Genomic DNA, 15,574 nt, shown 5'->3' with positions numbered 1-15,574 from the left:
GCTTTCCCCATATCCACAGAGCCAGTTATCTCACCATAAAAATCAATCAGGTTGGTCTGGCATGACTTGCCCTTGGTGAATCCATTTTGACTGTTCTTGATCACCTTCCTCTCCTCCAAGTGCTTCAAAATGGATTCCTTGAGGACCTGCTCCATGATTTTTCCAGGGACTGAAGTGAGGCTGATCAGTCTGTAGTTCTCTTTCTTCCCTTTTTAAAATATGGGCACTATATTTGCCTTTTTCCAATTGTCCAGGACCTTCCCCAGTCACCATGAATTTTCAGAGATAATGGCCAATGGCTCTGCAATCACAACAGCCAACTCCCTCAGCTCCCTTGGATGCATTAGATTTGGACCCATGGACTTCTGTACATCCATCTTTTCTAAATAGTCCTTAACCTGTTCTTTCACCACTGAGGGCTGCTCACCTCCTCCCCATACTGTGTTGCCCAGTGCAGCAGTCTGGGAACTGACCTTGTCTATGAAGACCGAGGCAAAAAATGCATTGAATACTTCAGATTTTTCCACATCATCTGTCCCTATGTTGCCTCCCCCATTCAGTAAGGGTCCCACACTTTCCCTGACCTTCTTCTTGTTGCTAACATACCTGTAGAAACCCTTCTTGTTACCCTTCACATCCCTTGCTAGCTGCAACTGCAATTGTGCCTTGGCCTTCCTGATTACACCCCTGCATGCTCTAGCATGCTCTATTTTTATACTGCGTCCTAGTCATCTGTCCAAATTTCCACTTCTTGTAAGCTTCCTTTTTTAGTTTAAGCTCATTGAAGATTTCACTGTTAAGCCAAACTGGTCACCTGCCATATTTGCTGTTCTTTCTGCACTTCCCAATGGTTTGTTCCTGCACCCTCACTAAGGCTTCTTTAAAATACAGCCACCTCTCCTGAACTCCATGCCTTCTTATACCTTCCCTCAGGGGGCTCTTCCAAATCCTTCTCCATGGTAGTACCTGTGCAGAGAGCCTGGAAACAGCTATGCACCTCTATCTGCATTGGGGGTACATAGGTTCTCCTCTGTCTTCCTCTGGAGGTCACATGCTGCCAATATTCTTCCCCACTCTGCTCTGCACTCTCTGTTTCTTCAGCACGTTTTGCTTCCAGAACCAAACACTGACTTCTATCCAGAAAATCTTCATTTTCTCTGACGCAACACAGGGTTGATATGTGGTACTCTAGTCCTCTAACCATCTTTTCCAATATGCAGACCAGCTTGAACTTCACACAGATGAAGTTGCGTCTGTCCTCTGGGAGAAAGACAAACATGGCACATTCTGAGCAGGTCACTATAGCTGATCGCTCACTATCCATGTCTTCCTTCTAAGAGGCTCCTCAGATGCTGCTCACAGGAGCCTGAAAGACAAACTACACTCTGTGTGAACTCTCCACAGGAGGGTTCCCAGGCACACTCCCTCTGTTTGCCTGTCCTCTGTTCACTCAGTTCACAACTGGCTGCCTTTTTATAAGGCTGCTGGTTTGAAGCAGGTGGCCTGGCTCAAAGCTTTCCCTCCCATCAACCACTCAAGGCCCACCTGGAAAAAAACACTTCCAATTCACACTTTTCAATCAAACACCCACATGGTCAAACAGTCACACTATTCAAACAAACAAGCACACAGTCAAACAAATGGTCTCAGCAGACAGACACTCGAATATTCACTACACCAGCTCACAATACAGCCCCCTAATGCGGCACTCACCTTAGCTACTCAAGACATGTTCTTGTCTAGGGGAGAGCAGGGGATGGGGGTAACAGAGCCATGCTTGGGGCAGCCACCCGCTTCAGTCCCCAGCAGCAATCAGAGCTGCTGCCACCTGCACCCTGATTAAAGGGCTCAGTGAAGCCCAGCCCCTTGAGGGCCCATCTCAGCGTGCACCCCATATGGGGGAGAAGCACCATGCACCCTGATTCCAAGGACATGCTTTCCCCAGGGGAGAACAGGGCAGCAGCAGAGGGGACCAGTCAGCCTGGACTTAGGCAGCAAGTGTCTTATGCCCCATATTGCAAAACAGACCTCATGGATCCCCAAAATATGACCCCAAGCCAACCATTCACACCACTCCTACCCTAAAATATCCATCTCCACACCCCTATTACCACCTACCAGGACCCAGTCCTCCATACACCACCAAGTTACACCCACCTACACCCCATACACCCCCAAGTCACAACCACCAGAACCCAGACCTCTGTATATCCCCATTACCATCCCCACACCCCAAGTCACACCCACCCTCAATGCAGCCCTCATCCCCACAAGAACCCCATTCACACCCCCCACCCCTGAGCACTCCTCAGAACTCCAGTGCCCCTCAGAATCCATGTGCCTTTGCCAACCCATCCACTCTCTGTCCCCTCCCCTACGCCCCCTAAAAGAACCTGTACATCCTAGACACACATCCTCAGCTCATCATACAGTTCAGAACCTTAGCCCCTCATAGGCAGCCAGCCTACAGAACCCACACACACACCCTGCCCATATCCAGACTCCCACCCCTGGCTCACGCAGCTTCTACACCGCCTAGGACCCTCTATAACTTACCCTCCCTCCCGCACCTGTCAAGGCAGCTATCTTTAGCCATGTCTGTGACATTGGAGCCAAACCTGGCTCAATAATGTCCTGGTAGGAGGTGGGGAACCCCTCCAACAACCTTATCAGAGACACAGTGTAGCCAACTGCTCCAAAGAGACACACTGAAACTCTCTCCCACTTGCCTATCACACCTCCCTGGTCTCCAACTGGTGTGCAACAGAACATCCTGCCTCCCCCTATTGCACTTGAGACATCCAAGCCAGCATGGCTTCCTCCCGGAAAGGGTGTTTAAATGTGCATCCCCTGGTCACTGATTGGCCCGTGCGAAAAGCAGCTGGGGCTATGATTGGTTGGTCACTTTGAAATGATTTGTCACCTAGAAACATAACACTGCTCTGTCTGAGCGTCAGCTGTGGGGAAAGCTGGTTACTGCAATGCTGTCTGACTGAAAGACGAGAGAAGGGGAAGGAGCAAAGTCGTTTAATACTTTATATTTCAAATGCTTTAATTGTTTTCCTTTCTTTTCTGTATCTTTAGAAAGGTTTAAACGTTTTAATGGTATGTTTTCCATGGTACTAAGCAGGCTGACATCTCTGTATACCAAATAGTTTCAGCCAAAGCACCAATGGCCATTAATTGTACCCCAAATTAAGGAGCTAGAGTCCATTGCTAAATTATGCAATCTCCATCAGCCACCCAGAACTAGGTGCAAACTAGACCATAACCATGTTAAAAAAAAGAAAAAAAGAAAAAAAAGGAACAATCCTCCTGACACCATCTCCAATATCTACATGATTAAGTTTTTATTATTATTATTTGTATTACAATAGCACCTAGGGATCCAAACCAAGGTCAGGGCCCCGCATTGTGCTAGATGCTGTACAGTCTAAAAAGACAAGACACACAAAGGATGGGAGGTGAAACAGAGGTACAGAGGTTGTAGTGACTTGTGTAAAGTCACAGAAAAGGTTAGTAGTAGAGCTGGGAATAGAACTCAGCTCTGCTGATGCCCAGTTCTGTGCCCTAGAACGCGCCACTTTGTGGAGTCACATATAACTATACACAATTTTCAATATACAGTATAGTAAGTCTGGTCAGTTCATCTTATTGGAATCTTCCAGACTTTATACCAAAATCTTGGCAAAACATTTTGTAATATTGAAAAGGGATAAATCCTCTTGTACGGAACACTGTTGCCAGGAGCCTGCTTTTCAGGAATCAGGGTTGGTATGCTTCATAATCGTTACAAGCATATTAAGGACATGATTCTTCACTGCCTCATGTCACATGTAGTCATGTGCATGAGGCAGTGGATTGTGCCAAGTGATTGTAAAATGCTATATTCTGATTTGCTGTTGATTCCACCCATTTTGCACAGATATAAGTGATTACAAAAGGTGTAAGGCCCTGAGTGTGCTAGAATAAGTCCTAAAACCCTGAGGGAATGATGAACTAATATTTATCACTGTAATATTCCACTGATAGGTCATATAACACAGAAGACTTCTCATTTTAATATGATTTATTATTGTTTAGAAAAGATCGTTAAACCCCCTAACGAATAAAGCTAAACATTTATACACAATATATAGTCCCTGAACAATACAAGAGAACAGACACTGTATACTAAATAAAACAATTCAACACACAAAATTACACTCACATTTCCAACTTCTTCGTCCTGGATATATATACAAATTAGGGCAGTCCACTAGGCCTCTACTCATATCCTGGTTGTGACGGTGGGCGGCTACACTCCCTCGCCTCCCTCTCCCCCTCCCTTTCCCTCTGCCCCTTCTCCTCTCTGGTGATTGTAGCTGACACTGAGCTATTTCACTAATTAACTCCCCTTCCACTTCTGTTACCATTCTCCTGACTCTGCCTGACCCTGCCCAGAGTGGGGGAAGGGGGAGATTGCCCCCTTCTCCTGGCTCTCACTGTCCTGCATCCACATGGAGCCATGTCGCCTGGTGTGCTGGAGTCCGCCATTCCCTGCTGCTATTTTGCCTGCTCCGTGGACAAGGGCTTCTCCCACCTGGGCTTTCCCCTTTTCAACCCTTCTGCCCTTCTGGTCCCCAGGGATGAGTTAGCATCAACACACTGACCCATTCCCCCCTTTTGCAGCAGCTTCTGACCTTTCTCTCCCACCCATAGACCACTATTCCTTTTCCCTCAGCCAGCTAGACAACCTCCCACCCACGTAAAGGTGTGGTGAGGTCCATCTTTTCAGTTATAAAGATTTTAATTTATCCTGAGCCTCCATTAGTTCATCACAATTTTCTTCAATACCGATGTTCTACATTTTATGCTGCATTTATAACAACTCATTTTCTCTTCCAACTTAAGATTTCTTTCTTTTTTCTAGCGCATTTCCTATGGGGTGCTTTCTAAATTCACTTGTCCTTCAGTCCTGCTTTAGTGGCATCCCAAAGTCCTTTTTCAGAATATTAGTCTCATGATTGTCATTAAATCTCAAATATACCTCCCACATTCCACCATTCCACTGATTCATCTACAGCTGCTAGGTCTGATAGCAAAAATCAACAGACATTGTAGGAACAGAAATTGGAACAGATGAGGCCATCTTTTCTGTATTTTATCTGTGTTGGTGGTCTCTATTAAGGAAATATAAAAACTCACATAAAACAGGCCAATTGTGCAATAATCCACCACACAGACATTTTTCCTCACCCTACCTAGTGACCAGTTTAAATACTCTGAAAGATAATAAGAAATTAACACACAACAAGGCGCCAATTGAAATCTAGGGTCACAAGGTGGAGCTATTAATAATAAATGTCATTACTCTATGTCAGTGGTGGGCAACCTGCGGCCCGCGGGCTGCATGTGGCTGATCAGGGTAATCTGCTGGTGGGCCAGACAGTTTGTTTACATGTTCATGGCCGCCTGCAGCTTCCATTGGCTGGGAACGGCGAACCACGGCCACTGGGAGCTGCAGACAACCGTGCAAATGTAAACAAACTGTCTGGCCGCCTGCCAGCAGATTACTCTGATGAGCTGCGTGCTGCCCACGGAACGCAGGTTGCCCACTACTGCTTTATGTCAATCTGAGTGTAACATAAAATAGGTCAGCATATGACCATTCATTCATATTTAGACTAAAAACAAAGTACATCTACCACCATTATTTTTGTCCCTCCATATTTGTAATTTAGATCAATAAGTATTTGTTTTTATCTCCACTGTCTTAGGAGAGAATTTCCACAAAAGATGTGATTTACCATCTAGGAAAAGAATAATGTTCTTTCCCCATACCCAACAAAAACTCCCTTTTGCTCATGCAAACCAATAGTGGAAAGGAGCTGTGTATCTTCAGTGGAACTGTGAAAAAAAAACCTGGAACATAGACATTTGCAATTATAACCACCTGTTCCCTCAATTTACTCACGAAATGATAATTCCCTCCAGATTTTCCCAGAAACTATTTGCATAAACTATAAGAAGCTCAGCTGCTGAACAAAATGGCAACTCCCACTATTTTCCACTGTGCAATAAGATCATACTTCATGACATTCCTCTAACTCCATGTAATGCTCAAATGCCTTTATTTAGAACCCAATTCTGCCACCCTTTCTGAGTTAAGTAGCACCTTATTGTACTCATTTCTCTAGTGCCAGCTTCTCAGCTGCAGCAAACAGGTATGCCAATTTACATCAGCTATGAGGCTGGCCCTGGATTTCAATCCACTATTCACAGAGTAAGATTCTGTTTCACATGAAAAGGGTAGGAGAACTGGGCCTTTAAGTCTTGTATTTATATTTATGGTATATAATTTTATTTTATTTAAAATAGAACAAAAATAATAATAAGAGACAGAAAAGATAGGGTACTTAGGGATGCAAATTATTGATAAAGACAAGAAATATTGGAAAAGAAATACAAAAAGGTATGGATACATGTAACTAAATTATGTTTAAGTTTAGTTAAATGTATTCACTCTACTGTAATAGCAAAAATGTGAGAATACAACTTTTTAAATAGCTAACCAGCTCTCTAACAAACTACTTCACCCTTGGTACATTAAAATAATTAACATGAACTATTATCACAACGGTGTAAACTCATATCACATGAAACTGCCCTCTAAAGAATGTAAGATCTCTTTTCCTACAAGCAAACAACTTGGATCAGGCGGCAAAGAAAACAAATAGCAGCACAAATGAACATTCTACCCATAAAGGTATATTACTGGCCTGATCGAAAGCCTACTGAAGTCAATGGGAATTTTTCAGACCCTAAAACCTGAAATTACAACCTGAGGTGCCCATCACATATAATAAGTAATGAAATTTTTCCAATTATTTAAGTAACCATAATTTGCAGCCACTGCTCTTCACAATATATTCTCTTCATTTGTCATTGTGATTAAGATTATACTTGGAGAGGAATACAGAAAGCTCTAGACATTTTAAATACACAGGAACAAGATGATACCAAAGGAGCATATCATTTGGAAAGTGACCAAAATTAAACTGGGACATCCTATTTCTGAAAGATTAAAATGATGCACCAAAATAAACACCTCACGATATAAGTCTGTCTTCAGGAAGAAATGTGAAAACAAATAGAACACATTCAAAATATTTCACAGACAAATGTTTCTCAAACATTGATTGCACTATGATTTTTTGGGTCTTGGCTCTGTAGTCAGCTTGTCTGGAACAATCTTATGCTTTAGATGATCCTTCTCAGGCCAGAAATCCACCCAGTTTATGCATCTGATTATTCACCACTCTACTTGTGTAAATGGGAGCAAAACAACAAACAATTGTTTTCAGTCCACACACATTCAGCAAATCTGGGACCCAGCCTATGTTGTCCTTTTTAACGGTTTTCCAATCAAATTGGGGTTTGCAGGAGGGCAAAACAGAACATCAAATGACTAAATACTCAATTTTCAAAGGTGATCTTTACATTTGTGATGCAATTATGTGCATGGCAATATTTACTGACTTAGGAAGCCACATGCTTCTACCTACACAATTTACATAGTTGTGTTGCATGTGCATGTGCATGCAAAACTGCAAACGCAAATTTAGAGGATAAGTGGAGTCCTCTTCAAAGATATGGACCAAGGAGTCCTAACTGCCTCTCCTTTGGGTCATTTATAAAAGGCGTCCTTTGTCCATGTAGACTGGAATTTTCAAAAGGAGCCTAAGCAAGTTTGAAATTCAGTGGAATTAGGTTGCTTAATTTCCTTATGCTCAATTGAAAATCAAAGTCATAATGAAGAAAACAGACACTATGTCTCATCTAAAACTCACTGAATTCAATTAGGCCCATTGTTTGGGAATATAATTGTTAAAAGTCTTTGAACATAATAAGCAATGGGTTGTTTGTAGCTCAAGGTCTGGTATTGTTTAATATTTTGAAGAGTATTATTAAAAAGCATACCATATTATCACCTTCCCACACTTCAGGGGTAGGAGAATTCCTAGACATAATTGTCAGATCTCTCATTGTTTCTATCTTTAGTTCAGTGGTGATATTTCCCTGGTATGACCAACCATTCTGTCTGTCTTCCAGATCATTATATTCAGGTCTCTCCTCTCATAGGATTCTTCTGAAAATTATTACAGGTATTTTTAAAGTTATATTCATTTCTGCACAAAGGGAAGCCATAACTGCCCCTCAGATCACCTGCAAAATGCAGTTCAAATTACAAAATTCTGCATCCATTTGTGTTGTGACTCAAAGAATAGTTTCCCCTCCATATCAGAGGTTCAGTGTAAGCCAGTGGGGTCAGGTTCTTTTCTTTTTTTTTTTTTTGGCATAGTCATCTTGTATAGGATTGGTCCTTCTACATTTTGGCCAGCTTGTTCTGCACTTACATTCTTTTTTAAAAAGTCACTCTTACTATTGTAGTGTAAAGACTGAGAAGCTCAAAAGACTACACCCTAACTCATAGCTGGGATTCTCCCAGTAGAATAATTTGATTCAGGTGGGTTGCATTCTGGGCTTCAATTTTTCTAAACTGTTGTTATGGCAGATTGATAGAATCTGGATTTGGATATAATTAGAGCAGGGTGAAATCTGGAATTTCTGTTCTGTTGAAAATTCTGACATTTCAATTTTTGTTTTCATCTCAAATTGGGATGAAAAGTTGAAATTTAGAATTTTTGCCTGGAGCAAAAATTAAAAAAAAAGAAGTTGAAATATTTTGTTTCTACGTTTTTCATCCAAACTAAACATTTTGACATTCAAAAAATCAAAATGTTTCATTTCAATTTATCAAACTGACCCACCATGAAACTGTTTTTTCTCATTGTGGCACATTTCCTCATGGGAATGGTAGTTTGGGAGCCTGACGCCCACACTGTCCCTTACGGCTAAGATCCCTGGCCAGACTACACCTCTCATGATGCACCAATCACTCAGCTCCCATGATGAACCACTCAGAGCCTGGTCAGAGGGAAATCTGCTATACATTACAGAAGATACACTTTTCCAAGGAGTTCAGTCCAGAGGAGAGAATGGGTGCTCATACTAGAACTTCCAGAAGACAGTGTGCTGATAGGGAAATGCCGTGTGCTGTAATATTGAAATGATTCAGAATTAAATATTTCAGGTCAATTTGACAAATGAAATATTCTGGTTCAGGACAAACCAACCCGAAGCATAATATTTCATTCTGATTTCATGATGGAAAATCAAAGGCTTTTCAGAAAAATTGAGATTTTCCTACAGAAAATATTGATTTTATGGAAACTGCATTTTCCACTGGAAAATCATGCTGATGGAAAATTTCTGACCTTCTCTAGAGGTAAGTAGGTTCGTTTAGGTTTTTCTAGCACTATTCTAGAGAAAAGTAATTGCATTCCTTTGCCAAGAATGCCCATTCCAATTGACACAAATCTCCCAGTTATCTAGATATATCACCCCACTTCTGTTAGTGGTACTGGTCATTGTCCACTGCCTTCATCTAAGGAAAGAGGCTTCTCTTAATCCCAATCCTAATTGTTTCTGTTGGTGATGTGATATTATGTTGCTCAGCACCTGCCCATGGAAAATCCCATCCAAAATGATTAGGAATCAGAACATGCTTTTGTGCACTCTATAAAGAACTCTGGGTTCTTTTCCTAGTTGAGTGCTTTTTGTAGCTATCAGAAAGGACATCCTTCGGTATTTTTAGAGTAGAGAACAAAATAACCGAACAGATCTCAAAATGGAATCAACCAGCAGGAGCTGGCTATTATTTGATCATCAATTTAACTTATTGTGTAGTTTGGTCACTCTTCTTGCTTGCATTAGCTACAAGACAGATTAGTAGGAAGTTCCTCGTGCAGTGCAAGGAGCAGCCAATGAGTTGAACAGGATGTTAAAAATCAAAGTATGAGACTTTGTAGAGGTAGGAGGTCCTGCTTTAGCAATCAGATTTATTTACTCTGTATTGTGGGTCTGGCGATACAGTAGCTCATACTAAGAGCTGTGTATGCTGTGTACTCTCAGGATATACTGCCTCAGTGATGGTAGACATAGAATGCCACCTGATGAAATCGTACATTGTAAAATTAAGTGGCAAGATGTCAAGAAAACTGCAGGGTTTTATAATAACTTTTGCTTATTTTTTCATCTGTCGTAGCCACAGATTGCAGGTGATTTTGTTTTATTTTTTAAGGGGAATTATCATTGCCCTATATCATTATGTCAGGCACTTGAGTTATATGTGAGAGAAAGTGGGGCCAGGGGTTGCAGATGGAAAAACAAGCCTACAGCATCGGGCTGTGGAGATGAGACTGCTAAATTAAATGACGAGAAAACAGCCAAACATACCAAACATGTGAAACAATGTATAATATTTGTGCGGGGGTAATTTTTCTGATGTTCTATTTTTAGTCAAAGAAGTCAAGAGTGCCTGAGGCACCCATTTGGAGCATGCTTGTCTCTGAGGCCCTCATATGTGTTCCATGTAACAACGCCTCCCTGCAGAAAGCCATTTGCATTACACATTTTTTCATCTTGAAGTGACAAAGCATCATCATTAGATAAATTAGTGCTTTTTAAAACATTGCTTTTATTTCTCTCCAGAGGGTTCAGCTAGCTGTAGTTTGGAAGGGGAAATCCTCAGAACAACAGCTCTATTTTCCTTCCCCACTAACAAATATCTGATAGACTGATAATCAACAGATATTTCAATTTATGCCAAAACAGCCAGCAGACCTCTAGCAAACCCCCAATGACATTTAATGGGGAGAGATGTGATGGAGTATTTACATTACATGTGGCACCACCCACAGAATGGCTAGCCTCTTTCTCTCTGAACCACCCAAACTGCATTCAGACAGCATAGCTAGCTGGGCCCGCTTCTATCATTGGAGTACCCAATGCTTTATCAGGGGTACATAGTAGCGTCCTATTAGGCCAGGGGTTTCCAAACTTGGTTCGTGGCTTGTTCAGGGTCAGCCCCTGGAGGGCTGCAAGATGCTTTGTTTACGTGAGCATCCACAGGTACGGCTGCTCACAGTTCCCAGCGGCCACAGTTCACGATTCCCAGCCAAAAGAAGCTGCAGGAAGCAGTGCGGGCAGGGCCACTGCTTCCCTCTGCTCCCATTGGCCGGGAACGGCAAACTGCGGCCACTGGGAGCTGCTAGCAGCCATACCTGTGGATGCTCAAGTAAATAAAGCTTACTCTGAACAAGCCACGAACCAAGTTTGGGAAACCCTGTATTAGACAAAATAAAATATTGAAATAAAAAAAAAAATCTCTGTTAATTTTAATGAAGATAACACCCCTTCCCTACTTCCTTTGGGAATATTTCTGCCCCTTTGGAGGCAGGAGAGGCTGCAGTTTTTCATAGCCCTTATGCGGCATTGTGAAGGGCAAGCACAGGTGGGAGGAAAGAGCCACTGTCCAGAGTATTAGCATCTCCACTGATGGCAGGTAGCCAATTGCCTCTCTGTACCTATGGCTTTGTCTACACTACCTCTTTTGTCAGTATAACTTATGTCAGTTAGGGGTGTGAAGAAGCCACCTCCAGCCCCAGCAACATAAATTATACTTATCTAAGCGCCAGTGTGGACAGCTTCTCCCATCGGCATAGCTACCGCCACTCATTCAGGGTGGATTAATGAAGTCGACTGTAGAGCGCTCTCTTGTTGGCTTAGAGCGGCTACACTAGAGAGTTTACAGCAGTGCCACTGTAAGCTCTCTAGTGTAGCCATAGCCTATGCTTCTAAAGGGGGATTTTAACAGACGCAGGTTGACTCTGCGATGGCAGTATGACCCCTGCTGGAGATGTGCAGCCATCAAAGAAGAGGGCCAGAACAGCAATCATAGCTTTAGTGGAGTGACACCAATGGACCCTTGTGTCATTTCTGCTCCCAGATTGGGCAATAGCTGTTTAATCAGGAGACTAAGAAAGGAAGCTCCTGGGGTTTCATTATATTGTATAATTAATGTGTTGTTATGGGGCCTAGAGCCTTGGACTTTTTGTCATTTTAAATCTAAAAATGTAATTACATTCTAACACTTGTATTGATGCACTTTTCCACTTGCAGATTATCCTCTTTTATATAGTATCTTCCTGTGCACACATACATAATCATGCTGAGTATGTTGTTGACCGAAAAATGACAAAAGTACAGAAAAAAAACCCAAACCCATAAATGTTTTAAAGTAGCTGTTTTGAGCAGTCCTAGGTAGGGCTCACATTTTATAATTCTCGGTGCTTCCTCTTCCATGGATTGGCCTTAAAAAGCAGCACTAAATACAGAAGAGAAGAAAAGACCTTTGTAGTGCAGTGCAGGTAGCAGCGGGAATTTGATTGTGACTAAGAGTGTCAGAGGCCAGTCAAAATGAATGCTAGCAGTTTAACTTCACTACAAAACAGGATTGAAATCAGTGTGCTAGAAATATCAATGACCTTTTGTATGCTGTAATATTCCCTAAACTTCCATGTTCTAGAGATGATGTTCATCTGAATACTGTTACTGCACAGCATGCTGGGAGGCAGGATGAAAGCCAGCAATTAAACTAGGAATAATTAGTATTGATGTAATCCACAATCTAGTTTAAAGCATACAATAATATCAGTGCATGCTGTCTCTTAAGGAGACAGAGGGATCACTGCTGGCAAAGGAACTTCACTGCTGCTGGCAGAGGAGCTATATAAAGTAGGCAATTTCAATCAATTCCTGCTCTTTTCATTGATCTTCTGAACAAGAATGCAAACTAGCAGAATTCAGACCAAGTTTCTGGAATAATTTGTGGCCAGTCTTTGCAGCATTCTCTTCTACAGTTTGTCTCTCCTGACAGCCCCATGTTGGGGACTAGAGCTGGATTAATAATAATGGCCAAATAATCTCTTAAATGAATGTCCTGATATTTTTGAATAAATTATTTTAGAAATAATTTTTAAAAACATTTACATATGTAGAGCTCGGCTGATAATGCCAAACATTTATGAATTATTTATTTAACAAATTTCAGATTTTCAAATATATTTTTCAATAAGTATATTTTAAAAATTCCACCAGCTCTACTGAGAATCCCTTGAAAATCAGAGATTCCTCAGATATCCTCTAAACTAAAGTGTAGAAGGAAAGACATGCTAAACCCATAGTTCCCAATCTTTTTAGTACTGCCCGCTCCTCTAAAAATATTTTAAAACTTAGTGGCTCCCCACGACCAAACACCATTTTACTTTACTGACCTAGCACACTAGATTCAAGAGAGACACTATAATTTGGACAGTTGTGAGGCTTTATTCAACTATGTACAGTTTGTTTAAAATATAAAATCCATTTTAATCCATGGTGTTTTAAACTATAATTTGAAAATATGAATTGTTGGTGTTTGGACACAGAGTACTATTTTAGTGAGATGAATGGGCCTGTTAAATAAAAGTTCTTCAACTACTGTACCTGCTTTGAGAAATCTCACTTAACACAGAAGCTGAGCCATGTTGGCTATGTTTGTGGATTCATCAAATTGCAGTGCAAAATACTGACTTGCATCATGTTCTACCAACTGCTCCTGGATGTTTTCTGTAAGGTCATCAGTGTGTTGATGGCTTGTATTATATGACATAGGAATGGTTTAAGTGCCAAGGTGGCTTCTTCGCAATTACAATTCTACATGTCTACTGCTGCTGGAAGTAAACGGGTCTCACCATTGACGTGCTTGTTGCATTTTGCAGTTTGTATGGGTACAACCTACTGTCTTTCTCAGCCTTTTCAAGGAACAGCTGCTTCTTTAACCATGGCTTTTTTTTTGTTTTTTGCTGCTTTAATTCTGATTTCTGAAGTTGAAATTGAGGCTCTTGTTTACAAATTCTGGGTGTTTTATTTCTAAATATCTGTGTAGTTTCCCTGGTCTCATACCTTAATTTATTAACACCTGGAAAAAGTGACACTTTGTCACTGTGCACTTTCCGCAGTAATATTGAGACACAGAAATCCCAACATAATGTAACTATTATCATATTGTCTCCACTTCTTCCTTTTCTGTTTAGCTTTATTAAAATCATCATCTTCATCAGCTGAACATTTGCTATGTGTAGATTTGGCACTTGTTAAAAATCATTCTATTATGAACGTAAGACACATCAGTTTCTCCCTCAGTCCCCTTCCCCTATCTGCTAGTGTTGTAGCTGCTTCCAGCACCGGGAGCCTCTCTGTGCCCTCTGCTCCAGAGGGGCTTTCAGTCAAGAGAGATCCTACTGAGTGCTGCCCTGAGCAGGGAGTCTCTTGGCTGAGGGCCCCCTGCAGGAGCAGATAACACTAAGAGTCTCTGAGGCCCGGCAGCAGCAGCAGCATAAGACACAGGCCCATATATAAAATGCAGATGATTTTAAGTCTAGCGTAACAGTCTTCTTGTTCGTAAAAAAAAGAAAAGGAGAACTGGGTCTAATGATTAAAAACTTTTTTCCCCCAAACAATCATAGCTGTCCCCATGAGCCGTGACTCACAGCTGGGAAGCACTGTGCTATACAATTGTTTTTTAATTGGTTACAAGGTCATTTCTTGTCAAAGAACATGGGGATCCATAAAACCTAAAAAAAGGCGATCTTTAAAGAAAAGACATGAACTTGGAAGAAGAAGGCCTGTCACTAAGGGGTGCCACATCCCCAAATCATTCTCATTATCTCCCTAATCAGAGCTCCCAGCATTGAGCAGGGTTTGTATAAACAACTTATCATTGCTGGCTTCCCAGCTGCAGGGGTGAATAAGTGGACTTGGTGAATCAAGCAGCAGGTGCAGAAATATGTTTGTTTAATATTATAATTTAGATACACTCCCTCATAAGGGACAGTATTATGAACATAGGAATTTGGAGAAGTGCCTTGGAGGCAGGGATTGGGAATTTAGCATGGCTGCATGCAGCACTTCACCAAAGCAGCTCTCCTGTTTGTTTTATTCCTTTCTCATTCACTGGTTTGTTGTTTAATGAACCCCAAGATGGTTACATGGTGTTGGAAGTGCTGAATGAGAAGGAAACTGCAATGATTTTCAAGTTAACACCTGTGTTTGCAACTGAAAGGAGAGACAAAGGGAGGCACCAGAGAAGCACATGGAGCATCAGGCTCAGAGGCTTTTGCGTGTATTTGGCGAGCACAATAGTAAATTGACTAGCTTAAGAAAGGGAAGAAGCCAAAAATGGCTGTGTTGCAGCCTCCTTCTAGGCTGCAATCATCAGACAATGTTGCTGAGAACTGGAAAACATGCAGAGATGTGAATTGTATTTAGCACCCATAGGGGCAGAGGAAAAAATGATAAAATGAAATAATCAATTATTTTGCATGTTGTTGGGGAGGAAGCATTGGATATTTTTAACAACTTTAAGTTTGAAGAAGGTGAAAGCATGAATTTAAGTAAAATACCCACTAAATTTGAGGAACACTGCATGCCAAAGAGGAATGAAACCTTTGAGAGACACAATTTTTTTCACATGCAAAAAACTGATGACACCATGGAGCAATATGTCACAGAATTAAGGAAACTCAGTAAAATGTGACTTTGGTGAGCTGACAGAGTCTCTGGTCAGAGATAGAATCATTTGTGGCAT

This window comes from Eretmochelys imbricata, chromosome 2 (assembly GCF_965152235.1).
Source record: "Eretmochelys imbricata isolate rEreImb1 chromosome 2, rEreImb1.hap1, whole genome shotgun sequence".
Lineage (NCBI taxonomy): Eukaryota > Metazoa > Chordata > Testudines > Cheloniidae > Eretmochelys > Eretmochelys imbricata.
Note: the sequence above shows the minus strand (reverse complement) of the source record.